The sequence below is a fragment of the Symphalangus syndactylus genome, chromosome 21 (assembly GCF_028878055.3).
Source record: "Symphalangus syndactylus isolate Jambi chromosome 21, NHGRI_mSymSyn1-v2.1_pri, whole genome shotgun sequence".
In the NCBI taxonomy this organism is placed as follows: Eukaryota; Metazoa; Chordata; class Mammalia; order Primates; family Hylobatidae; genus Symphalangus; species Symphalangus syndactylus.
Genome location: NC_072443.2, coordinates 60,998,600 through 61,026,138, shown reverse-complemented (window position 1 = coordinate 61,026,138; position 27,539 = coordinate 60,998,600). Strand labels below are relative to the sequence as shown.

The 27,539-nt window shown below is 38.1% G+C and overlaps 1 protein-coding gene and 1 long non-coding RNA gene across 9 annotated transcripts in view; one reads left to right on the top strand and one right to left on the bottom strand.

Annotated features, from left to right (window-relative positions):
- Window positions 1–27,539, top strand: part of GRM7 (glutamate metabotropic receptor 7) — an 879,282-nt gene that overhangs the window by 555,728 nt on the left and 296,015 nt on the right. The window lies entirely within an intron of this gene.
- Window positions 790–27,469, bottom strand: LOC134735481 (uncharacterized). 3 transcript variants are annotated; one of them, XR_010118648.1, is made up of 4 exons: window positions 27,420–27,469; window positions 24,185–24,581; window positions 3,799–3,885; window positions 790–850 (listed from the first exon to the last, which is right to left on the bottom strand). It is a non-coding gene; the product is annotated as an uncharacterized lncRNA (long non-coding RNA). The 3 variants fall into 3 exon arrangements; XR_010118647.1 differs by lacking the exon at window positions 27,420–27,469 and adding an exon at window positions 25,014–25,225; XR_010118649.1 differs by lacking the exon at window positions 27,420–27,469 and adding an exon at window positions 24,898–24,944.

Below are 27,539 nucleotides of genomic sequence, written 5' to 3'. Positions count from 1 at the left end.
AACCCTTTGGTACTCTAAGACTTTTTTGAAACCTTTTTGATGAGAAGCAATGTCAAATGCATTTTTACACCTTTGTGCTTTCTTAGAGGCTTGCCACAGATTAATTATGATTTAATCTCTGTGAGCATGCATAGGATTATGTGTTAATGGGGTTCTTTGTTAAATTTTTGGCTCTCTGACTCATCTCTAAATATCGGAGTCTTGGTTGACATCTCTCTTGCTACCATCACCCTTAAATCTTCCCCTACCTACCTCCATAAATGGCTTGTTTCTAATTGTGGGAACTGGAAATGTATCAAATTATTAAGAATCTTTGCTTGTTAATTAATTCATTTATTTAAAAATGAACGTTAAATACTAAATCCTCACAGAAAGGCTAAGGTATATAACTTTGAGGATTTAGTAAGGCATTCTACAGCAACCGTTTGGGTAAGTTTGCTAATAACATTTAGATACATGGAATACCAATTAACATAGGCTTCTTCAAGTTAAAATGGTCTGAATGTCACATCTAAAATTCTCATTGTTTTGGGGAAACCTCTTTAAATCCTTTTTGGAATGTAAGGTATTGATAAAATTTCAATGCCCATAAAAGGTAATTGTATTTCTAGACTTCAGTTTTTCATGTATAATTGTTAAAAATAGACTTTAGTGTAACATTAAATCATAGTAAGTGTCATGCTAACTCTATGGGTTTGCTTTTAAGTCACTTAAATATGAAAGTTTATCTTCTTGTATTATTTAAAAATCAATAAATTTTGTAAAGGCATTTAAGAACAAAAATTTTACCTCTTTTCAAGGGAAGCATAGCGCCACCTATGTTAATTGCCAATTATTCCACTGGATAAATCTGAGAGAAGATAAGCAAGATGATTAGGCAACGCTTGATTCTGAGGGCAATAATTAGAATAGCCTTCTGTATGGTTGTGTTTTGTAATAGGTACAAATCTCAGATCATAAAATTGCTAGTGCAAAAAATTGAACTTTTGGTTGTTTTCTGTAACTTCACTTTGTTTTTCAAATCTCCATCCTATCGTTTTGTAGAAATTCAATCTTTTTAAAACCCCTTATCCCACATGGTCCACAGGCCTGGACCTTAGTTACAAAGAGATTTTTTTAAAGCCAAGGACTTGAAAATTATTTGTGAGGCTTTGCTCTGATCCTTTGGCATGCATGATTTTTCACTAGCCGTGAATCCATCTCCAGGAATGCACCTTGTCCATTCCTGCCCTTAGTAGTGAAGATGTGAAGGCTACTGCAGCATGGATTCTTGGTCCTGACCTCAGGGCTTCTCCAGGTACAACTCTGGTTTTGATGACTCCAGTTTCTTCCTGTGACCATGGTTGCTGGAGGTTCTAGAGCCTAGGAGCTCTTCAGTTTTTTGTTTTTGTTTTTGTTTTTTTTTAAAGGAGTAAAATACATTTTATAATACTGTATTTTTAAAAAATAGGGCCAAATCCCAGGAAACATAGCAAGACCCTGTCTCTACAAACAGTAAAAAAAAAAAAAAAAAAAAAATAGCCAGAAGTGGTCACACACATCTGTGGTCCCAGCTACTTACATTGGGAGTCTGAGGTGGGAGGATCACTTGAGCCCAGGTAGTTGAGGCTGCAGTGAGCTGTGATCATGCCACTGCACTCTAGCCTAGGTGACAGAGTGAGACCTTGTCTCAAACACTCAAAAAACAGGCCCATAGCAGTAAACTTTTGCTCAGTGTTCTATCCCTTTAGATCAGGTCAGTGAGCTTTTCCTCTCAAGGGCAGGTAGTAAATATTTTAGGCATTATGGCTCAGGCTGTTTCTGACGCAACTACTCTGTTCCCATAACACAAGGCAACCACAATGTATAAACAAATGGACAATAAACAAATGGTCCCTTGCTTTAGACCAGACTTGACCAACGGAACCTTTTACAATGACAGAAATATTTCATTATCTGACTACTGAGCATTTGAAACATGACTAATGCAACTAAGGAACTGACTTTTAAAATTATTTAAAATGTAAACAGCCACATGTGCCTAGCGGCAACTGTAGTGACCAGCTCTGCAGAGCCTAGGAGCTCTTCAGGAGCTTATACCAGCATTTAACTTTTACATATCCCGTTAGTTTCTGCCTTCTCATCTGTCACTCCTGAATGTCTTGATTACAGGCTGGGCAAGGAGACTAATTTAGATCCATTCATATCCTTCCATTTTTTTTTGTATATGGCATATGTTTCATGTCCTTAATACTTCAGTATTTTTGAAGCACAGAACCAAGTACTGACCATATAACACTGGCTTTTAGAACACAAAGGTCAGTCCTTTATTTATTATTATTATTTTCTTTTTACTTCCATTGTTCTTCTGTGTTTTATTATAACCATCCTTCCCAAAAGCAATGAAGAAGAATTCTGAAACTACCATGGTTAGAAAATAAATGGTGGAGAGGAAATAAAAGGCACATTTGTTGATCTATTAATGTGTTAGAATATTACCATATGACACTAACTGAAGTACAAGCAAAGTAGATGGATGGCAAGCCAGATCTTTGATTTTACTCACAAACCTCATTTTCCCAAATCTTGACCAGATGCCCAAGTGGAGACTGGATATCTTCAGCCTTATGAAATAGAGGTTTATAGATGGACCCTGAAGTAAATAAATTTTTCCTTCAGCCACCAACTCTTCAAAGCATAAAAAGGGGTCTCTACTGAATGCCATTTTAATTCACAGCACACTCTCTCAGTTTTTTTCCTGCCATACAGCACTTTAAGTCACCCATGGCAACTGTGTTTAATTCTGTGCAGAAGCAAGCCAAACAGTGGAACACCAACTTGAAAGCCCGGGAGTATTCAGGCAAAGCTCTTTCCATAAATGCTAGAAGCCATAATTATTTGAGCTGTGTGTCATTTCTTTCTCATTAACTCCAACAGGCAACATCTTTAAAATTGGGAGTTATGGCCTTTCCATATTCAGAAATTCTGTCAGGCTTGCCTGTCAATGAGAAGGAATTCCTGAACTAGGGAAATTAATTCATATGCGTCTTCTCAGCAATAGTTCTTGTAAACAAAGTGCCTCTTATAAGCAATAGAAGTATTATAAATTGGATGCTTAGAGTCATTTTAGTAGGTATAAGAAAGAGTTGTTCAATGACTTATCAAGTATCATCAAGCAAGTTACAGTAGAATATAGCCTTCCTTAGAAGAGTTTCTAGCAATAGAGGCTTTCTGCCCCCCACCCCCACCCACCAAAGAGAAATATGGATACTAAAAGCGTTTTAGGTTTTTATGGTATGTATAGCATCATATTTATTTTTCTACAGAATAAAATGTGATCACAAAATAAATATCAACTCTCTCTCTCTCTCTCTATATATATATATATATATATATCTCCAGATAAAAACTTTCTAGAGCTATTCTAACTTTGTCCCCCTGATTCTGTGAAGAGGAGATCCAGGTATGTGGGCGAACACATATGGAGGCTGCTAATTTTTTCAATCTCATCTTTAAATAGTATTTATTGTTTACCATCCTGGGCACTGAAAGCTGGGTGCTGGCTTAAGTACAGCCTCACTGGTGTAGAAACACAGTATTCAAGCTGCCTGCTTCAGTCTCACTAATTTGTTCATAAAAGAAGTTAAGACTCGAGTCAGATTCCCTGGGTTTGAATCCCAGCTGTTTCTGTTACTGTGTCACCATGGGCAAGTTACTCAGACATTCCCAACGGTCTTTCCCATCCCCTCATCTGTAAAGCAGGGATAACAACAGTCCCTACTATATGGGCTCATTCACAAGAATTAAATAGAACAATACCTGGTAGGGATAGAGGGCGCTCAACGGGTTTAGGTGCCATTGTTGTGGTTGTCTTTGTTGATAGTGGTGATTGATCCTACTTTTGGCCTTCGTTTTTTTTTTAAAAAAAAAAAAAAGGAAAAAGAAAAAAGAAAAGTCAGGGCTCCCCCATGACTTAAATAGCCCATCTTTCCTTTATTTTCATATAAAGCATTATTCTTCCTTTACCTTAAATACCTGTTGCCTTATATCATGCTAGGCACATAACAAAACACTTGTATATGTTTATGTTATTCTACTTGATCCCCATATCAGCCTTGTGAGATAGTCAGGGTAAGTAATGCCCTCTTTTTACAGGTTAATACAAAAGACACTAACCTTGGAGACACTTTGTGAGTTCTCTGAGACTGTAGCTACCAATGAGAAAAATTTAATAATCCCAACAACTAAGTGCATACACTCATTTAATCATGTACTCCGTCACTCATTTAATTACTCAACAAGTGAACGACAAATGAGCTGCACTGGGCCAGTTTCTGTGCTGAGCCAGAGAACGCAGGCAAGGTCTTTGCTTTCAGGGAGCTTTTATTCCAGTACAGAAGGCAGAAAGAAAACCAAAAGCAGATATGGAAAATAATTACAAGTTGTGATTAGTGCTGTGAAAGAAACAAGTAAGAGGCTGAGCTAGAAAATAACAGTAGACAATTTTTCCAGGAATGTGTAGTCACCAGAGATGATCACAACAGCCCTGACTGTCCACGAGAGGTTATTATTTCCATTATACACGTGATGAAATTGTGGTTCAGATGGATCAACCCAAAAGTACATAGAGCTTATTTCTCCCTATACTGTTTCTCCTCTCATGCCTAGTTGCCTCCCCAGACCCTTGGAAAACTGAACACAAATAGATACTTTCTCATTTTTCGGTAACTTGGTAGTTTTGCTTCTATAGCAATTTCCTCAGTCTGTGACACCCAGGCACATAAGGGCTCATAGTAGAACGTGTTTGATAATGATCCTGGATTGATCCCTCTTGGTCCACACTGATAAACAGCTGTAGTGGAGAAGTGATCTGACCTTGTTTCTTTTCTCCTTTCTTGAAATTAAAATAGGGCAGTATTTTCCAGTTTATGTTCTGCCTTTTCATAATGATAAAAAGCTAGCAGTTTGTACAAAGAGAAAAGACAGAGCTCAAACTCCTTGTCTCAGAGGCAGCATAGTTATACAAGAGGGAATTGTAGCCCTGACTATAAAATTCTCTCTGAATATATCTCATTTGCTTGGGACCTTCTGTCCATTTAGGGTAGGGCAGACACAAGCCGGCAGCCTTGTTAAGGCAAATGGTGGAGACTGAAATAGTGTGAAACCAAGGTGGTACAAAATAATACCTTTAAGAAACTCAAAGGACTTTCGGAGTAGCTGTTGTAAATTGAGCTACCAAAGTGGTCCAATGCACTGGCAGAAGTGGGAACTTCACAATGGAAGGAAAATGTTGGATTACAAGATGCTGTTGCTTTTTTATTAGAGAAAAAATGCAACTGTTACACACAGGTTCTGGTCAAGTTTATAATAAATAGTTACATTTTAAAATTAAATTTAAAAAAATACAAAAAAGAATACAAAGAAAAAGATGCCAAGAACCAAGCTGAAATGGTTCTCCTTTTGTGCTGAAGTGTACAGAAATCACTACGACAAGTAGTTATTGGACTTCTAATGTCTGCCTGTGTGGCTGTTAACATGACTATAAATCACACTTCCAGCACAGACTATATATCAATAGATTCTTTCTTTCCTTGGATGAGTTTTGAGATTGCTAAATAAGTTACTGAGTTTTAAGAAGCACTAAAAGTATAGATTGGTGCTATTTTTAACATGTAAAACTAATTCCTCAACATTTAAGACATTTCAGTGGCCATATCATACGTTGTTTCTTTCTTTCTTGCTTTCTTTCTTTCTTTCTTTCTTTCTTTCTTTCTTTCTTTCATTCTTTCTTTTTTTTTTTTTGAGATGGAGTTTTGCTCTTGTTGCCCAAGCTGGAGTGCAATGGCACGATCTCGGCTCACTCCAACCTCCCTCTCCCTGGTTCAAGCAATTCTCCTGCCTCAACCTCCTGAGTAGCTGGGATCACAGGCGTGTGCCACCACACCCTGCTGATTTTGTATTTTTAGTAGAGACAGGGTTTCTCCATGTTGGTCAGGTTTCTACAAGACTAAAACCTCAGCATGGTCTGTTGTACACCTGATAGCAAGGCCCTATCTCATACTCCTGGGACTCTGATGTTCTAGTTCTCTAGAGGTGTCTGCATTTTTCTTGCCACAGGGCCTTTATATATGCTATTTCTCTGCCTGGATTTTTTTTTTTTTTTTCCCAATACAACTTTTGACAATCACTCACCCTTCACATCTCAGTGTCACCTATTTAAGGAAGTCTCCACTGAAGCTCCCACCACGATCTAGGGCAGGTTCTTTACTATCTGTTCTGCCACCTTCCTGTCCTTCTGAGAGACACTCACCTGTTTGTGACACTGTGCTCCTTGGTGTGCATATGAGATGAATGTCGATCTCGTACTTGGCTTCAAGCTCCATAAAACCAGCTGCTCGTTTGTCCCCATCTTCACATCCCCAGCCCTAGGCCAGTATCGGGCTTACAGTGGGAGTTTAACAAGTAGTTATTGAGGAACTACTTGTTTTGGAACTACAAGTGGTTGTTGAAAAACTACTAATTTTACTTTCCAGGCTTAAAACCAAAAATCTGCTTTGCATAAAACATTTCAATGCAATTGATCAGATTGGAGGAGGAGGAGATGTTTTGTGCTTGTGTTTTCCTAAAGGTGCTCAGCTTGCTGCACTTACAACACGGAAGCAGCATCTTTTGCTGGAAGACCATCCTGGGCAAATGGATTAAATCAGAGGCTTCGTAGGATCTTTTGGGCTGCATGTGATAAATGTTTCAGAAGCCCATTATGTTGTTTTCCACAAGACACAAAAAGAAATTAGCAACATCTGTATATATTTGAGTTGACAAGTGTTCCCACTTTAAGGAAAAATGTGAAAATCCCAAAATTCAATAAACTGTAATATATTAGCCATTTGTTCCTTTAAAATGAATTTACAGGAATAGAGGACTAAGAAATGTATCAACCTCTCAGCTTTGACCACATCTTCTCTGCATTGATCATTGTTACATTCAATGCTCTTATGTTATGAAGAATTATTGCATTTTATGTGTTATGAAGAAGTAATTACACAAAGGGTTAAAACCCTAATAGTAAAAATAATAACCCGTGCTTACTGGGTACTTTCTTAAATGATGATGTCTCTTCCTGCAAATACCTATTCCTGTAGGTGAATACAAATCAAAATAAATAAAAATTTCTATATTTTTGGAAGTTTTACACTGAAGATTTTAATTTTGTGCATGTTTTTAAAAAGTATAGTAAGCAATATGTGTTGAACACTTTGCTATGCATTGGTCACTCACTTAAACACTTTGCGCAGATGATAGTGATCTTCAAAAGTCCCATTTTTAACTACCAGTTTTAATTGAGAAAAGTAAAACCCATTTGATCTTTTTTACTCCCCTCTGAGATTATTTTTGCTATTTTGTAAGTGTGTAAATGGAAGCTCAGGAGGACATAGCAATCTGCACAAGGTCACACAGTACAAAATGGCAGCTCAGGGTCAGCGAGGTTAATGACATGACAGGCTCATGGTCAGTCGCCAATTAGAAAGTGGCAGAGCCAGAATCCAAAACAAGGTCTGGCAGACGTCAAAGCCTTATGTTTCTTTTTGTTTCTTTTGTTCCAAGCTGTCCACCTGGGTTGAGACCCCTCGTAGGGAAAATGATGCGCAAAATATTTAGGACCCAGCACCAGCCACTACAGCAGCAAAGAAAAGATACAGAGTGACCTATATGTCTACAGGCTTCTGTGTTTTGGGACAGAAAACACGGGTTTCTGAAAGGAGCTTATTTCTTTGTTTCTAAAAGGAGCTCATTACTCTAGGCTTTGTGCTCTTTTGAGTTGGTCCACCAAGAAGTGTGTCTCTGCCATTCAATGACTAGTTATTTTGTTATCCAAGAGTAGGGAAAGAATGTGGGCAAAGACAAGACTCCTTGAAAAAGAGCTTTCACTTCTCTGATGGAGAAAATTTGCAGAGGTCGTAAATCTGGGAGAGTGCCTAACTGTGGTTCAACGTTTTTTCTCCTGGGACAGCCTGTTTGATTGCTCACCTGTTTTTAATGTTCTTGTGATTTCAACACAATAGTGTGTGTTCTTTCATTAAAATGGTGATTGAATGATATCTCATTCGCTCTGTACTATTAATGAGTGCTTGCTCTTGAAAAGTGTACATTCATGAGTGCTTACTCATGAAAAGAAAGAACTGCTCATGATATCACTCGGGTTTGTGGTCCTGGTCTTGTCACTCATGGGAAGGTGTTTGCCTACCATTTATAGTCCTGTGTGGTCCTTAACAGCCACACAGTCAGACATAAGGTGTATCCCGTAACTACTTGTCCTAATGATTTCTATAAACTTCAGCACAAAAGGGGAAAACTTACAATGCTAGCACAGGCAGAACCCCCAATTCTGATAATTCTGTGACCCCAGAATAATAATAAGAAATTCAGGTACCTTTAAACTGTATTTTTTATCTTATGAAACATACACACTATATCTGTTGTTAATTTTCTTGATTAAAATGTTATATAATAACCCAGTGACTTCATATATTATCATTTGCAGAAATTTCACTAAAATTATTTATGAAGTTTGCAGGTATGTTTAAAACACATCAGGACATAACTCAATAACTCTTGCTTCTTCTTTTTGAGGGGGATTGCTTTCTTGGGATGCATTTCTACAAGTTGTTAAATGGAGTAGTAAAGAACAAAGACTTGGACGCTAAATCACCTTAAATCAATTTCAATTCCTGCCTCATTAGCTATGAAGCCTAACACAAGTGACTTTGCATCTCTGTGCCTGTTTTCTAATTTCTAAAATGTTGATGATAATAATGATGATAGAGTTTTGTTTTGTTTTGTTTTGTGTTTTAAGGAGAATAACTAAATGAGTTAATACATGTAAAGTGCTTAGTCCAATGCCTGACATAGGAAGCCTGTGGTAAATGACAATAAAATGCACATTACCTATTTTTATCATTACTGATTCAGAGTACAAACATTTTTGGACAATTGAAATATATTGCTAAGCCGTTTTCTGAAAGCACTCTACTAATTTTTTCAGCCATTGGCAAAACTACTAAAATGTTATCTCTATTTTGATTTGTATTTCTTGGAAAACTTGCAAGGTTGAATATTTTTCCATATGTTTGGGTACAGATTTATCTTTTTTATGAGATGCACTTTAGAGTCTTTAAATTGTTTTAATACCCCTGTGTCATTTGATCCTCCCTACAACTCAGTAGAGTTGGCAGAGCTGGTAATATTTACAATCTACTACAAAGAAAGATAAAAGCAAAGTTCTCAGAGGTTTGTTAAGTGGCTTGCCGAAAAGTCACTTGGCTAGCATCTGGCAGCACTGGAATTTGAACCAAAGTATTTTGCTCTACTCTTGTAAACAATAAACGATGATACATAGAAGGGGCATCTCCCTGGCATTAAAGAGTTAACACAATTTAAAAATAAAACATAAGCAGTGCCTAATTTTTCCTTGTAAAAAGTTTAAACCCTTAGGGAAATATGATTTAAACATCTTATAAGCTGTTTCCTTTAGCTCATTTAGAAACCACAAAAGAAAAATTATGTTCTAACTGGCTCCTTAGAATATGTATTAAATGGCACAGAATTAGCTGCAGTTTACAACTTGGAAGTAGTGAGATGGGCATGATGGTGCATGCCTGTAGTTCCCAGCTACTCAAAGGCTGAGACAGGATTACTTTGAGCCCAGAAATTCAAGGCCAGCATGGATACTATAGAGAGACCTCATCTCAAATAAATAAGTAAATATAAAATTAAAAATGAAAAACTACTTGGAAGTAGTTGTGATCTTATAAAGTATAATTTAATGGTTGCAGTCTATATAATCTTTTTTTAATAAATAATTAAATTTTGGCCATATTCCTGTGGCCTTCTGAACTACTGTTTTCTTCCAGTAGAAAATTTAGGTAACCTGGGATGTTCAGCTTCTAAGATGTTTGGCAAGGAAAGCTGTTAGATTTCATACAATGGGCCAGTAGCATACAAGAAAAATGTTCATTGTCATAATTCACCAGAGAAATCCAAATTAAACCACAATGAAATTCTACTACACAGAAATAAAATGAAAAAGATTGATAACATCTAACATCAGAGAAGATATGGAGGAGCCAGTACTTTATGCGTTGCTGTTAGAACGTAAATGCTATAACTACTTTAGAACACTTCTTTAAAAGTTAAGCACATACCGATCTGTGCTATCCAACTCTACTCCTAAGCATTTATCCAAGAGAAATGAAAACATATGTCTACAAAACTCTTGTGCAGAAACGTCCACATCGGCTTATTCATAATAGCCCAGTTGTGGAGACAGTCCTCCATTGGCCTCTCTTGTTTCTGCTTATTTTGCAAATAGAAGCACTGATTATCTTTTCAAGATGTTTCTGTAGCACATAGTCTCAGAAGATACAGATAGGGTATCCCTATGGAGTATAGGGAAGTTTGCTTACTAGCAAATATAATAAAGATAATATCTCTCTCTGGAGCACAGGTCAGATAGGCTTGCTTAAAATCCTTTATAAAAGATTTGAGTTTCTGAAGCCCAGAGTTTAACTGATCTAACACAAACCCATTATGCCTTCTGCATCCACCTAGACCACTCTGCATTACCCCCGCTGGACTTGAGGGAGTTGTGGGGAGGGGCCCAGTGTGAACATAATGACTGTGCTTGTTGCTGTGCTTGGCTCTCAACCAGGGGTTCCACATCTTCAGCTGGCACTCATGAAACTATGTTGGGCTAACTTGACACACGTACCCCAAACTGGAAATCACCCAGATGTGCATCAAAAAGAAAGTGAATTATCAAACTCTAGTCTATACAATCAGTACAATAATATCTATCATTTAAAAAAAGAATGGATTGTTGATATATGCAACAAAATGAATAAATCTCAAAATTTTCTGTCTGAGTGAAAGAATCCAGACCGCCAACCTACATATTGTATGATCCTATTTATTTGAATGTCTTGAATAGACAAAACTAATTTATGGTGCTAGATAACAAAGTAATAGTTCCTTCTTAGTAGGGGGAGATTTCTGGAGGATGAAATATTCTTCTTATTGATATGTATTTGTCAAAACTGATTAAACAGTTCACTTATGACTATGCAAAATGTACTTCTATTAAAAATATTCACACATGGGACTGAGAGCCAAACAGCTGGAGTTCAGTAACTTGACTAGCCACTTGTTATCTGTATAACTTTGGGTAAGTTATTTAAGTTAAGTCTCAGTTTTCTTGCCCATAGAGGTCAATAATAATAACAGCAAACACCTCATTGGATGGTTATTTCATTAAGTAAGATAATGAACGTAAAGTGCTGAGGACAGTTTTGGGAGTGTAGAAAACATTGCATGAATGTTCACTGTTATTCACCGCAGTACACTCTATGAATATTGGACAACCTGAATGTGGTAGTTATGGGAGTAACAACAGATGTATGTGGAGCAATATGTAGACTCCGTTATAGAGAAATAAATACACATTCAAATGCTAAATATTAAGGTTTAAATTCCTGGCACAGTGTTTTTTATTGTTCTTTAGTCCTGAGAAGAAGCCTGATGGGCCATGAAGTTACGTTAGGGGACTGACTTGACTTTGAGCAGTGTGGCTTCCCAGATACTCCAAAGGGCCCTGAACAAGCTACAAGGTAGAGTTGCTAAATCTGAGACTCAAGCATGAAGCTGGAACTGCTTTGGGAGAAATAAAGTAGTAGCGGGTGGGTTTTGCCTTCTGGATTCCAGCAGGAATTATTTTCAAGAAAAGAATGTCTTCTTTAGGCCTGAGTCAAAAATTTTAAATTAAAATTAATCAACTGTTATTATCTGATAATTAAAGCTGATAAAACACAAAGAAAACACTAGGAGTGAAAGCCAGTGTAAACAAAGATAATATATATAAGTAAACCAAGGCATTTAGTTGTTTTTGTTTGTTTGCTTTGGAAACCGATTCTTGCTCTGTTGCCCAGGCTGGAGTTCAGTGGCACAATCTTGGCTCACTGCAACCTCTGCCTCCTGGGTTTAAGCGATTCCCCTGCCTCAGCCTCCCGAGTAGCTGGAACTACAGGCATGTGCCACCACGCCCTGCTAACTTTTTGTATTTTTAGTAGAGATGAGGTTTTACCATGTTAGCCAGGCTGGTCTCAAACTTCTAACCTCAGGCAATCTTCCCACCTGTGCCTCCCAAAGTGCTAGGATTACAGGTGTGAGCCACCACACCTAGCCCAGCATCTAGTTTTTTTTTTAAAAAAAAATTAGAATAATAGATTTAGAATAAAACCATGCATAAAATAGATGAATAAATGTGGAATCCTGCCAATGTGTTCTATCAACTGAAGGCTATCAAAAATGATAAAACACTGAATGGATGGGTTAAAAAAGATTAGACACAGTCAAAGAGAGAATGCTTGAACTAGAACATATATCTGAAAGAAAATGCAGCACAGGACAATAAAGTATAGCAAATATGGAAGTGTATGGAGGATAAGGGAGTTAATGCAACACTAATCAGCCCTGGGTCCCAGAATTGAATAATGAGAATGGAAAAGAGAGAATTTATAAACAGATAATGACTGAAGAATTTTCACAACTGAAGAAAGACAATAATCCATAGATCAAGGAAAGCTAGAGTATGCCAACCAGAATTAAAAAATTAAGAAGGAAAGTAGAGAGTAAGAGAAGAGATCGAGGAAGGAAGAAACCTTCTATGGACACAATAATGGTGAAAATGCGTGATTCTGAAGACAAAGAATATTTTATTATGGCCAGGTGGCAGTCTCAGCTTCCAGTTCACTGGAATCATTTTTATGTACCCTGGTGCAAACATTCTTATCTTGAGAATCAAGAAGTCTACATAAGCAGAGATCAAATGTGCACCCATGGAAAACATTGTGTTTGCACAGGAGTTATTTGGCATAATAGTGATGCACATGTTTACACTCCCATTCCTTCCCGGAGCTCAGTGTTCTTTCTGATGGAGAAACAGCACTATATATTGGTTCCTATTAAAAGCACATACCACCTCTTGTAGGATGTTGTCCCCACTTTGCAATGTGTTGTCTACTAGCTGGCACAATAACTGAGTCTTCAGTAAGCTATTCTGTCATTTTTCTTTGACCGGGTAGAAGGGTATGTGGTAAGACAGACCAGTGAATCCTGTCATATTGCCTTACTGTGTTTCAGTATAAAAGGTTATATGGTGAAAAATAATGTGAATGATTCCATGAAAGTGAATGAGGCATAAGTAATTCTATAGGTCATGGTCCAAGTATCTTTTCCAATCTCTTCTGCTGAGAAGTTTTCTTCCAGGACTATTCTAGATGAAAGATATCCATGCCAAATTCATTGACACAACTAAATATTCAATATTCAGTATTCAATATTCCCTAAGGAATGTTGAATATCTGTAGAAGGCTTAGGAAAAATGGGATTGGAAATAGAATTTTGTCTGTATCATGATAAAAATGCTCTCATCGTGTCTCATCTGTGAATTCTTTAGTGCACAACCAAATGAGAGAAGCAGCAGTTTTATTTCAATTCCATCCAATCTGTATACCAATATGGAGAAAATGGACATGTTAATATTGAGCCTTTAAATTCATCCACATCATATACCTCTCTGTTTATTTAAATCTTTGATTTCTCTCGTTTTCTTATTTTCATCATACAGATCGTGTATATATTTTTGTTAAATTCAACCCTAAGTTTTTCATGTTGTCATGTCACTGTAAAAATAGTATCATCGTAATTCTTTTTTGATTGTTAATGCTACCATTACTGAAATAGAATTAACTCTGTATGTAGACCTTGAATATTATAAATTTTCAATGTTTATTATTTATAGTAACTCATTTATAGATTTCTTAGAATTTTTTATATAGATGATCACATCATCTGTGACACAATGCTTTCTTACTTCAATGCATTTTGTCTTGCTTTATTGCACTGATAAGGACTTCCTAATACAATATTGAGCAGAAGTAATAATGGGAGTACCTTACCTTGTTCCCAATCGTAGGGTAAATCAGTCTGGCATCAGTGAATATGATCACAGCTGTAGAGATTTTGCAAATGTTTATAGACTTTCTATATAATGTTAAAGGAGTTTCTTTTCATTCTCTTTGCAGAGTTTTGTTATCACAAATGGATGAATGTGTCAAAGGATATGTTTGTATCTGTTGAGATGATAATACTATTTTTATTTTTTAGTAAATATCACAAAGTATATTGATTCATTTTCAAATATTAAGTTTTCAGTCCTAGGATAAACTATACTTGATCATGATGTATTTTTTTTTTATATAATGCTGTATTTAATTGGATAATGTTTTGCTGAGGAATATTATACCTATTTTTAATCATGAATATTGGTTTATAGTTTTCTTCCCTGGTAGTGTCTTTTTCTGGCATTGGTATCAGATTAATGCTGGCCACAAAAAAATGAGTTAGAAAATGCCCCAACCTCTTCTATTCTCTGAAAGAGTTCATGCATATTTTAGTAATATTATATATTCTTAAAATATTTAGTAGAATTCACAAAGGTAATCATCTGAGCCTGGACTTTACTTTCTGGGGAGATTTTCAAATGTATATTCAATTTATTTAACATATACAAGGACATTCAGATTATATATTAGTTCTTAAGTGAGCTTGGTAGTTTATATCTCTTAATTTTTTTTTTCGTTTTACCTAAATTATTTAATTTATTGGAAAACAAAAACTTGTTCATAATGTTTCTTATTATTTATTTAGTATCTGTCAAATCTGTAGTGATGAGGCTTCATTCATTCTCTATATTTTATTTTTTTTATTTTTGGGACACAGTCTCACTTTGTTGCCTTGGCTGGAGTACAGTGCCTTGATCTCGGCTCACTGTGGCCTTGACTTCCAGGGCTCAAGCAATTCTCCCACCTTAGCCTCCCTGGTAGCTAGGACTACAGGTGTGTGCCACCACCCCTGGGTAGTTTTCTTGTATTTTTAGTAGAGATGGGTTTTCACTATGTTGCCCAGGCTGGTCTCAAACACCTGAGCTCAAGAGATCCACCCACTGTGGCCTCCCAAAGTGCTGGGATTACAGGTATGAGCCGTTGTGCCCAGCCATGCCTTCTATTTTCTTTCTTTACTTCTTGATTCGTTTGTCCTAGAGATTTATCAATTTTTTGTTTTGTTTTTTGAGACAGTTTCACTCTTGTCGCCCAGGCTGGAGTGCAATGGCACGATCTCGGCTCGCTGCAACCTCAGCCTCAGCCTCCCGAGTAGCTAGGATTACAGGCCCCTGCCACCACGTCTGGCTAATTTTTTTTTTTTTTTTTTTTTTTTTTTTTTGAGAGAGTCTCGCTCTGTACCCCAGGCTGGAGTGCAGTGGCACAATCTTGGCTCACTGCAAGCTCTGCCTTCCGGGTTCATGCCATTCTCTTCCCTCAGCCTCTGGAGTAGCTGGGACTACAGGCGCCCGCCCCCACACCCATCTATTTTTTTTTTGTATTTTTAGTAAAGATGGGGTTTTGCCATGTTAGCCAGGATGGTCTCGATCTCCTGACCTTGTGATCTGCCCGCCTCGGCCTCCTAAAGTGCTGGGATTACAGGAGTGAGCCACCGCGCCCAGCCACGCCCGACTAATTCTTGTATTTTTGGTAGAGATGAAGTTTCACCATGTTGGCCAGGCTGGTGATCCACCTGCCTTGGCCTCCCAAAGTGCTGGGATTACAGGCGTGAGCCACTGCATCCAGCCTTATCTATTTTATTAACCTTATACAAATAACTTTTGTTTTCTTTATTGTCTGTGTTGTTTTCTATTTCATCTATTTCTACTGTTGTCTTTATATCCTTCTTTCTGGTAACTTTTTGTTTAGTTTTTTTCTCCTTTCTTCTTTTCTAGATTGTTAAGAAGAGGCTTAGATTAGGGTTCAGCAAACTTTTTCTGAACTAGATAATAAATATTTTAGGATTAGGGTCACATACAATCTTTGTCTTACATTGCTTTCTTTTTCTTCTATTTTTTAACCATATTGTTTAAAATTTAAAAGCCATTCTTAGTTTGTAGGACATAGAAAAACATGTCGTGGGCCATACTTTGTCTACCCCTGGCTTAGCTCATTGATTTGCAGCCTTCATTTTTTCATTATATAACAACTAATGCTACAAATTTTCCTGTTTTCATTATCAAAAGATATGGGATGTGGCTAAAGCAACTCTGAATTCTGTCATGCTCCTCTGAACATTGTGCTGTTTTCTAGAAGATAGTTACCTACAATCAAACTGCAAACTTGCCTCTCCTGCAGTCTACAGCTACTTATATATCTCTCCAACTCTTGCCATTTCACTCTTCTGCTTTTTTCAGCCTGAACTTCTCTGGCCCTCCCCTGCGCCTATGAACTTTGCAGTCAGTCAAGTATCTGGGCACACGTGGGGCTCACCTTCTGTGTTGTTTCCTTGCTTGCAGAAATACCCCTTATTTCCAGTTTCTCTGTTGGCTTTGGAATCTATATTGTGGCCTCAGGTCTTTTATCATCATCATCGTCATCATCATCATTGTCATCATCATCATCATTTCACTCTTTATATATGTTATTTGCTTTAGTTTTTGGAGATCGCTTCATGGTTTCTTTGGATACAATAGACATCAAGTCCAATGTATACTCCTTACAACTGTTATTTCATTTCACACCAACCCTGTAGCATGACTTTTATTATTCGTTTTTGTTTTCTAGCATAACTAGCCACACAGCTGGTAAGTGGCAGAACCAAGATTTGAGACTCACTGCAAAGCCTATCTCTTCTACTTTAAGCTTTTATTTCCTATTTTTAAAAGAGTGAGATAACGCAGTCTATTTCATAGTGCTGTTGTATGAGTTAAGTGAGTTCAATTTTAAAGTTCCAAATTTGGTGCCTTCTCTTAGTAGATTTTTAAAAATGTTTTTGCACCCTCCTTTCTCTATCCACTTCTCTCCCCTATCCACTCTGTCACTAAGTCCTACTTAGCTTTCTACAAAATAATCTAACTGATAAATCAGTTATTTATTGTGCTAGACTCTGTGGGGAACAGATAATCCTCACTGCTGCCATTGCAGTCTAAGACATCCTCACCACATGCCTCAGTTTTTTAAATAGTACTAACTAGAATTATTGCCTCCAGTCCTAGACCCTAAATTAATTAAATATGTAAATTTATGGCCTTCTTCATTTCTTAACTCATAATGTTTATTGTCTCTATTATTTCTTTTTTTCTAAAACTGCATCTTGCCTGGCTTTATGTTCTTTTTTATAGCTGATTCACGTCTGCCTGGTTTCCTTCTTTCGCTTCTTCTTTCCTTTTCTTTCTCTTCTTGTGTTCCACACCTACACCCAGCCCACCTCTCTCAACAGCCATAATATAACTACATAATTCTTTGTGTCTTTGCATAGCCTAATGCTAGGCTAGGGGCAAGTAGGGAAATTGTACAGAGAGACCAAACTTGAGAATTAGTAGAAGTCTTTAATAAATATAACATTTAAGCTAGAATTTGAGAGTAGTAGTTAACCAGAACGAGACTTTTTCAAATAGAAGAAAGAGGAAATTAGAATATGCTTGAAATTTGTTTAAAAAAAAAAAAAGGTCACAGAATTTTGAATATAATGAGAAGGAATGTGGCTCTAAGATGTGACTGAAAGGAGGCAGATTACACTGAGCCTCGTAGACTATGTTGAGGTTCTGATTTCCAAGTAAATGAAGTGGGGAACAGGTGAGGGGTTTCAATCAGGGGAGTGGCATGGCCTAGTTTGCAATTTAGTGGTAAGTTGACTACTGTATGAAAATTGTGTTAAGGAGGTGCCAGGATAGGCATTGTGAGACCAGTGAGAAGGCCACACAGCAGTCCAGGTGAGATAGGATGATGACTTGGAGAAGGGCAGTGGTTGTGGAAACGGAGAGAAGGAGACAACTGTGCTAAGTATTTGGGAATCAGAATCTCTGTAATTTGGTCATGGGTGAGATATGGGGAAATGAGAGCAATCATGACACCCACATTTCTGGCGTACGCAGCTGAATGTATCAGTGAGAATCCAAGCAGAAATGATGGCTCATTCAAAGGGAATTACTTAAACAGAGTCTCACAAAGGGATAATGTCCAAAAGTGCCAGAAGAGTTTCTTAAGGCAGTGAAGGACAGTGCAGTACCTTTGGGCGAATAACATAGAGAAACACCACTCCAAACCAGAAAGGGCAAGCAGACAGAGTGGTTACCAGAAACCAAGGAGAACAAATGTAAGGAGAGGCTACCTAACACAGAAGTAGCCAGACCAATAAACAGCAACACCAAACCACCCTCCTGCCCTTTAGTCTTCTGCCTGCGGCTCCCATTGACCAAATTAACCAGATGTCAAAAGGTAAGAGAGCTCTGTGTTTGTTTATCAGAGTAAGTTTCTCAAGGTGTAGAGAATGGTGCCAGATTCATCTGGGGGACACACAGAATATATACAGCACAGGAGCTGTCATGTATTTACGTGAGCAAGATCTGGAGGGTAGAAGGGGCAAGAGTTTAACTGTAGACATGTTGAATCCAATATACCCATAAGACATACAACTAGAAGGGTTATGAAGGCAACTCAATGTATAGATGTAGAATTCAGAAGTCTGTATCGCAGATACAAAGTATAAGTTCATCAGCGCTTGATAGTTAATGTCATTAAAATGAATAAAATTGCCCAGGAAGGTGAGTGTGAGAAGGAAAATACGGATCCCAAACCCTGAGACTCATAAGAAGGGATATGAACACTGTTGGAAGAAAATTGTCCACAGGTCTCTCATGTTTCTGCCCATCTTGTGAGCAGAGACAATGACCACTTTTGTTCCAGACTACCTTTCCAAGGGCATTTGTATAGCAAAAAACTTTGGAAGTTGGAGATAGTGTTTCTCTTCAGAGCAAAGGTCAGCAATATTTACTGTCTGGGATCAAAGACCAGGCTCTCTAAGCTCAGAGTCCTCTCCTGTAACGTAGCCCATGGTGTCACTTGGCTCTTTCTCTATCAGCCTATGTGAATTGTGGCTCAAGGAACCAGAGCCAGAAAAGGTTGATACTCTGGCTATTACTGTTTCTGTGATAAATAACACCTTTCGTCCCTGCCCATGCTTCTTATGTCTTCCGCCAACACCCAAAACTGTGGCAGGCTAACTTGCAGGCTGCAGATATAGTAAAATCCCAGACCCTTCACAGTTTGTGACAAACAAGTCAAGACATACAGGGGTTAGGAATAAAGGGAACAGGAGTTCTTTGTTGTTTTACACAGGGAGAAACAAATTAGAGAATGCAAGTGTCATTGGGAAGTAAGGACACTGAGATACATGGGGCTATGCAAGGGGGAAAATACTTCTGCTTAATAGAGCCCTAGGGGAAGCAGTGTTCTCAGCAAACCTCCAGGTTTTAGTTAAGGAAGTATTTGAAAACTGGGATAAGGTTGCGTTGAGGAGTACTTGGTGTGGATTTGGAGTTCCAGAGAGCACAAAGTATTTGGAAAGATGGAGGGAGCTGGTTGTTAAACAATAGAGAATTGGCACACAGGGATGAGAGCTTAGCAGATATAGGATCAGAAAGGCTTGTCCAGTGGGCAGTAAAGTTTCAAAGGGAGGCATGAACGATTTATTTCTGAGAACGTTCTAAAGGAGGGAAGTCACTTGAACCTAGGAAAATGCAGGTGAACTTTGAAAACAAAATTCAAGTGTAAAGCTATCAACTCTAGCAATAGTGAAACACATCTCGCCCTTATTTTGGTAATTTAATTCTGACTGTGGGCTTGGAGACATTGGAAGTAACACAACATTTCTTACAGCATCTAGTCACACAAAGAATATAATGTTTCTCTTTGGGGATGACTATTTTTCCTTCCTATTTACAGTTGCAATCACTAGAGCTAGTCCAATATACGCAGAAGACATACAACTAGAGATAAAATGGAGTGAAATCATGGCTTTTTAATTTTAATTTTAGTTTAGTTTCAAGAGTACATATGCAGCTTGGTTCTATAGATAAATTGAGTGTCATGGGGGTTTGGTGTACTTGTTATGTTGTCACACAGGTAATAAACATAGTATCCAATAGGTAGTTTTTCAGTTCTCATCCTCTAGCCTCAAATAGGCCCTAGCTTCTATTGTCCCCTTCTTTGTGTCTATGTGTGCTCAATGTGTAGCTCCCCCTTATAAGCGAGAAAGTTTAATGTTTGGTTTTCTGTTGCTGTTTTAGTGTGCTTAGAATAATGGCCTTCGGTTCCATCCATGTTGCTGCAAAAGATATTATCTCATTCTTTTTTATGGATGTACACTATTCCATGGTGTATATGTACTACATTTTCTTTATCCAGTCTACCATTGATGGAAATACAAGTCAATGCCATGTCTTTGCTATTATGAATAGCGCCGCCATGAACATGTGTGTGCATGTGTCTTTATGTTAGAACAATTTATGTTCCTTTGGGTATATACTCGGTAATGGGATTGTTTGGTCAAATGATAATTCTGTTTTAAGTTCTTTGAGAAATGACCAAACTGCTTTCTACAGTGGCTGAACTAATTTATATTCCCACTAGCAGTGTATAAGCATTCCCTTTTTTTTTCTGCAACCTCACCAGCATCTGACCATTTAATAATAGCTATTCTGAATGGTGTGAGATGGTATCTAATTATGGTTTTGATTTACATTTCTCTACTGATTAGTGATGTTGAGCATTTTTTTTCATGTGTTTTGGCCATGAATATGTCTTCTTTTGAAAAGTGTCTGTTCATGTCCTTTGCCCACTTTTTAATAAGATTATTTGCTTTTTGCTTGTTAATTTGTTTAAGTTCATTATAGATTCTGGATATTAGACCTTTGTTGGATGCATACATTGAAACTATTTTCCCCAACTTTTTGGGTTGTCTGTTTACTCCATTGATGGTTTCTTTTGCTGTGTAGAAGCTCTTTAGTATAAATAGGTCACATTTGTCAATTTTTGTTGCAATTGCTTTTGTTATCTTCATAAAATCCTTGCCAGGGCCTATATCTAGAATGGTATTTCCAAATTTTCTTAAAGAGTTTTTAAAGTTTTAAGTTTTACATTTAAATTTTTAATATATCTTGGGTTAACTTTTGTATATGGTGTAAGGAGGTGGTACAGTTTCAATCTTCTGCATATGGCTAACCAGTTATCCCAGCACCATTTATTGAATGAATCCTTTCCCCATTGGTCGTTTTTGTCACCTTTGTCAAAGATCAGATGGCTGTAAGTGTGCGGCTTTATTTTTGGGCTCTCGAAGCTATTCCATTGGTCTATGTGTCTGTTTTTGTGTCAGTACCATGCTGTTTTGTTTACTGTAGTCTCATAGTGTAGCTTGAAGTTGGGTAATGTAATGCCTTCAGTTTTGTTCTTTTTGCTTAGGATTGCTTTGGCTATTTGGGTTCTTTTTGGTTCCATATGACTTTTAGAATAGTTTTTTTTTTTTTTCTAATTCTGTGAAGAATGTAGTTGGTAGTTGGGTAGAAATAGCATTTAATTTGCAAATTGCTTTGGGCAGTATGGCCATTTTAAGAATATTGATTCTTCCTATATAGGGACATAGAATGCTTTTCTGTTTGTTTGTGTCATCTCTCATTTCTTTCAGCAGTGTTTTATAATTGTTGTTTTAGATATCTTTCACCTCCCTGGTTAGCTATATTCCTAAGTTTTTGTGGCTATTGTGAATGAGATTGCATTCTTGATTTGGTACTCAGCTTGGATGCTATTGGTATATAGAAAAGCTACTAATTTTCGTATATTGATTTTGTATCCAGAAACTTTGCTGAAATTGTTCTGGGAGCTTTGGGGCTGAGACTATGGGTCTTATAGGAATGAATTCACAGCATCTTCAAACAGAGATAGTTTGACTTTGTTTCCTATTTAGATGCCTTTTGTTTCTTTCTCTTGCCTGATTGCTCTAACTAGGACTTTCAATTATGACTTTTGTAAAAATAAACTTTGATAAAACTGATGGTTCTGAAATGTCCTTTCAAATTCTGAAGTGAGATGAATTCTCTTACGTCTTCTCTGTGTGCTTACGGAGGTGAAGGGGCATGGTACCAGTGAGATGCAATCATTCCATCCCCACAACATGCCTAGGTTTCATCCAGGAAGGGACCAAAGTCTCTTGGGAGTTAGATGACCCTTCCCATATGCATAGCTTTTGCAATATGTGTGCCCCTTAATTAGATACATGGGAAGCACATTAATCCAAGAGCATCCGTAAGACCTGACATGAGAGTGGAAACCCTGGTTTTCAGCAGAAGTATTTGAGTAGAACTGTGAAAGCTGACAACATGTTGTATAATTATTTATATCTGTATCCCTCATCTTTAGTAGAGTGTCTGTGTCTGGTACATGGTAGATATCCTTAGATGCAACTAACTTCATCTCCTCTCTTGCCTCCCCTCCATACCCTCCCTGTTTCCCTCTTATATCGTCTTGATCTTCTTTTTTATTTTTCTCGTTTTCTTTTCCATCCTCCTCCTCCTCCTCTTCTTTTTATTCTACTTCCTTCTGTTTTTCTGGTCTTCTCCCTCTTTTGTTTTTATTTTCATGAGCATCATGTGATCCTCAGACCAACACAAAAGCAGAAAGAGTAGTGTACTGAATCACCATGTATCCATCACTGAACCCCAACAGCTGTCAATATCTGGCCAATTTATTTTTACAGATACCCTATACATATTTTTTTCCTCACCATTGGCCAATTCAAAGTAAATCTCTACATATGATTTTATTTTAAATACTTCACCATGCAACTTTAAGAGATAATTGCTCTAAAAAAATGTACAATACACACAAAAGACAATAGTTCATTATCATCATGGAATAGCTAGTCTCTCCCTTCTCTCATAAATGTCTTTATAAAATTGTTTTTTTCACATCAGGATCTAAATACATTGCACATCCCACATTTATTTGATATGTTTCTCAATTTTTTTGTAATCTGCTTCCCTCCATTCTTTTTGCTTCTTGCCATTTGTCAAAACAGCTTATTATTGGGAACTGAATTTTACTTTTGATTTACATTTTCTTTATTTTCTGCATTTCCTGTAAATTAATACATAGATCCAGAGCTTGATCAGGTTTATGTCTCTCTCTTTCTTTCTGTGTTGATTTGGTTATGTATTTGACAGAATTTCTACCAGTTGGTGGTATATATTTAGTATTGCAACACTTTAGAAAACACATAAAATCTGTTTCTTAATTTTGTGTGTTATTAACGTAAGAAATGAGTAGTTATATTTAGAAGGGGGACTATTCTGGGGGCAACACTATAAGGTGATATTTTCCTTTCTACTCTGAAAATTTATGTTTTTGTGAAGTTTTTTGTTATTGTTGTTTTACATGCCTACATGTGTATGCAATGCCATTTTCCAGACTAAACAAAGAAAAAACTTGCTAATGTCAAGAACAAAACAGGAGGAGGAAAAAAGATTAAGCTGTGATTCCAGTGTTGTCAACCTGATCTATTCACTGCAAAGTCCTCATCGTCCTTTTATCTCATGCTTTTAGCACCGATTGATGATAATTGCACAGATCCCTTATTTCATCTGGCTTCTTAATGCATTTGTGAATAAACAGATTCATGAATGTCCTGAAAGTTCAACCTGAATACAACTCCTGGCATGACATAAACAGAGTTTCAGAGTAGTACAACCTCCTTATTGAAGGAGGTTTGGTTGAGGAATGAACTAAGAGGACAGGCATCTATAGAGACATTTCTTTAAGTCTGTTCTAGAAAGAATACTTTTTCAATGATTCTATGGCTTGTAGAAGAGGAGCAATCAAAATTGTTGAAGTAGAAATTTGGCTTAAGAAAGCTTAGGAGAAGGAAATCTATGTAAGACATTGAAACTGAATCTATGTGCTTCTTTAGGAAACCATATCTTTTTGTTTGTCTGGTAACAAGGTATATTAAGTTTTCTTATGTCAGTTTTAGTAACAAACGGTGTTTTTACCTTTACTGAACTGATTGGCATTACCCACAACAAATTGCTCTTGGCCATAAAATCCTTGGTGGAGTCTCTCAGGACACCTTTCACGTTTGGAGTGTGTAAACACTGAGACCGAAACATTCCTCCTTTCAACCTCAGTCTCCGTGTGCATTGTACCTAAACATATCCCCACCATCCACCCCCTGCTCCCAACACACATTATTCACTGCATGTATCTTTCCTTGCACTTACCTGAAAATTGAAAATGGAATTGCAGAAGAAAACACGGTTTTAAGTGAAAATGAATAGCCCTCCAGGAAGCATCCTAGTTGAAAAATGCTTAGAAATAATGGATTTGGGCTAGACAGTTTTTCTCCTTTGCTATAATTCTTTTTGAATCTTTAACAGAGCACTCAGTACTTCTGCAGAATATTAGGATGTTAATGGTTCAGTTGCAATCAAATTTTGGTCATTTAAGCTTGGAAGATCAATGGGTAAGTCATCTGGCCTTTCTGTGTTGTTTTCTTCCTTCCTCTGCCGGCCTTGTGTCAGTTGTTCTGGGCATTAACTTTTCCACCCAAAGGGAAGTCAAGCAAGAATACAATGGTGGTTGTCAAAACCATCCATTTCCTCCTTGCAGGAGATTCTGCTGAAACATTCAGTAGGTATAAGAGGATGTAAATAAAAATCATGGCCAGCATGAACTTTTAGATTACTTATGGCTCTAAACTAATATTGAAAATGAAAAGAATTAAAGGGGGGTGGGGGTGGGAGGACAAGACTGTCGCTTTTCCCTGTTTGGATAGGGAAGAAACCGTTTGGCTCATTTTTTTCATAAGGGGCAATGAGGTAACAGAGAGGCAAGAAATGGAAGACAAATGGAGAAAATAATATTAATAGTACTTATCCCAGAAGGGTGCTGTGAGGGTTAAAAAGTCAAATCATGAAAAGTGCTTCCACAGGACCTGGTGCACAGAAAGTTCGCAATTAACACGTGCTGCCAGTGGTGCTATGACCCCCTGTGAACCCCAACATTCTTTTCAGGAGTCGATCAGCACATTCAATTCTCACTTATCTTCACCTGCAAATAGAGGCACAGCAATACTGCAGACATTTTGGCTCATTCCAGACCTTCTGACTTTGCTTCTACTGATAATTCTCACAAGGCCATAGGATTTTACTCTGGGATTCTCTAAATGTGGACACTATGAAAGATGCACCAAAGTCAACTTCAATATAACACAGAATCTTAGTTTCACATTAATATTATATTAATATTATATAATATTATAAAGAGAAATGCATACCCTTGAGGGGGAACAATACCCAGTTGACAGAGTTATTTATCTATTTATCTTTAAATTTATCTTTAAATATTACAAAGCTGCAGCAGCTTTGTAGTAAGGCTTGCTGGGTTACTGTAGCACTTTCAGAACCCAGCAACATTCTTTAACACTCCAGGATATTCACCCTGCTGTCCCTGTGTCCCCTTCACCCAGAATATAGCAGTTTGTCACAAATTATGCCCTGACTCTCTTTTCAAAGCTCTTGTAATATATTCATTTACTATTTATTAAAGCATTTATCATTTACAATAGATCCAAACAGCAATATTTAAGTTAATTATATGCTGTTACTACTCAGGACTTCAGCCTCAAGAAATATTTAAGTTTGAGGCTTTACATTTCAATAAAATTGTGTAATGCAAAGTCTAAAAGCACTGCCAGAACAAGTGTACACAGCTTCAGATCCGACTTTCCAAAGCAAATCACTTCAGTTAATATTTGAAATAAAAATTTCAATTATTCACTCCCTTAAAAACACGTGAGAAGCCTTATGATGGTTGTTCAAATCTGCTGAATCTTTCTAGCATCTGTGTGTCTCAGTCTACATTAGTAAACATCTTTGATTTGTTTTCTCATGATAACTGTTGGGTGGCGCAGACACCTAAGGTACCACAAGATGGCGACAGTTCTAGGTTCTTCCTCCCTCTCCACACCTGACCCAGTGTTAAACCCGCCAAGAAAGACCCAATAAGAAAATAACACCTCGCGCTCCCCTCGGTCATCCCCAGGCCCGCCCCCCAGACCCAATCATCGATACCTACGTAGCCCTAAGGGATATAAATATCCCATCCCAACAGCACACTCTCTCTCTGCGCGACCTGACCCGACTCTGCTAATAAAGATCTCTTGACCGCGTTTGGCGTGCTCTGGGTCTGCCTTTACCGTTTCATTGGTGCCGTGACTCGGATCGGGACTCCCCACACTTCAGTGGGATCCTGATCCTTTTCCAGGCCCGACCCAGACCCCAAACCAGTCCTCACCCACTTTCCTGTTCGCCGACCTCTCCGCACAACACCGGCCTCATTTCGGTTGAAGCCGGCTACCAACCCGGATCAAACGAGGAGCCTACCTGCCTCACACCGTCCTACAAACTATACCCGCACACCCATACCAACCAACCCCCTCAAGATCCGCACCTCCAAAACACCTCCTCTTCCCCCTATTCCAGAAATATAAACTTCATACTCCAGGCCCTCTCTTCTGACTCTCCGCCCCTTATATCCTCCTCCATGGACTTTCCTCCCCTAGCAGTCTCTCATCACAACCTTATTCACACACAAATGTCATCAGCGACACTTGGTGCCCCATTAACGCGTCCTCAGTTGATACCCAAGCAATGCCTGGTCCTACCCAGCACAAACCCTAACCATCACCCACACACTCAAAACTAATTCTCAACAAGTCTTGTCCCAAGTCAACGAGCACATCTCGCTAGGAGAGACCGAATTACAGTCACACAATTACACTCCTCAGTCAAGGACTTCCTCTCAAGTTCCCACTTCCGACTGCTTCAAATCCACCAATTCCTCCCTCCCCGGCCCCTGTATACCCCAAGTTACCAAACCCAGTCTCGGCCTCCAGGGAACTGAGTTTTCTCCCTCCCTCTCACTCGCCTGGCCTGGGCCCCTCCTCCTTGCTCACTAAAATCCTGGTACCAGGTGGCCCACAGCCCTTGGCCTTCCAAAGGCCCATCAGTCCTTCCGTTTCGATGACGATCCACTCGGAAGCTCTGACTCACCACACGGTCGATTGGCTAGTAGGGGACGCCCTACCTAGCCCAACGCCGTATATTCCCCTCCTCTCATAATGGGAGGCTCTGCATCCCTGCCGGCTGACTCCCCTTTACAATGTCTCAACATTGGACCTACCACTTTAGTCTCTCAACTCACATTACTCTCCTTTTCCGAAGGCCTCCAGGCCTACCAGTTTGATCACCCTGAGTCCAATTCTCTCACAGGCCCTCGACAAAAACGAGCAGTCTTTCTACCCATCATGCGCGGAATCTCTCTAACGACTTCTCTCCTAGGCACAGGGTTAGGAGCCACTTCACTAGGATACAGTATGTCCCAACTTTCAGACTTACAGCCCAATCCCTAGACATTTAACCAGCTTCTCCTTAGAAATTATCAACTTTTAGCTACCTGCGAAGACGAAGCAGGCTCCATAGACGGTCTCACAGCCTACTAACGGCCCTTCAGTCAAACTTCAGTCTTTGAAATGGCAACAACACACCGATTCCAGCAGTTCCTCAACCATCTCTG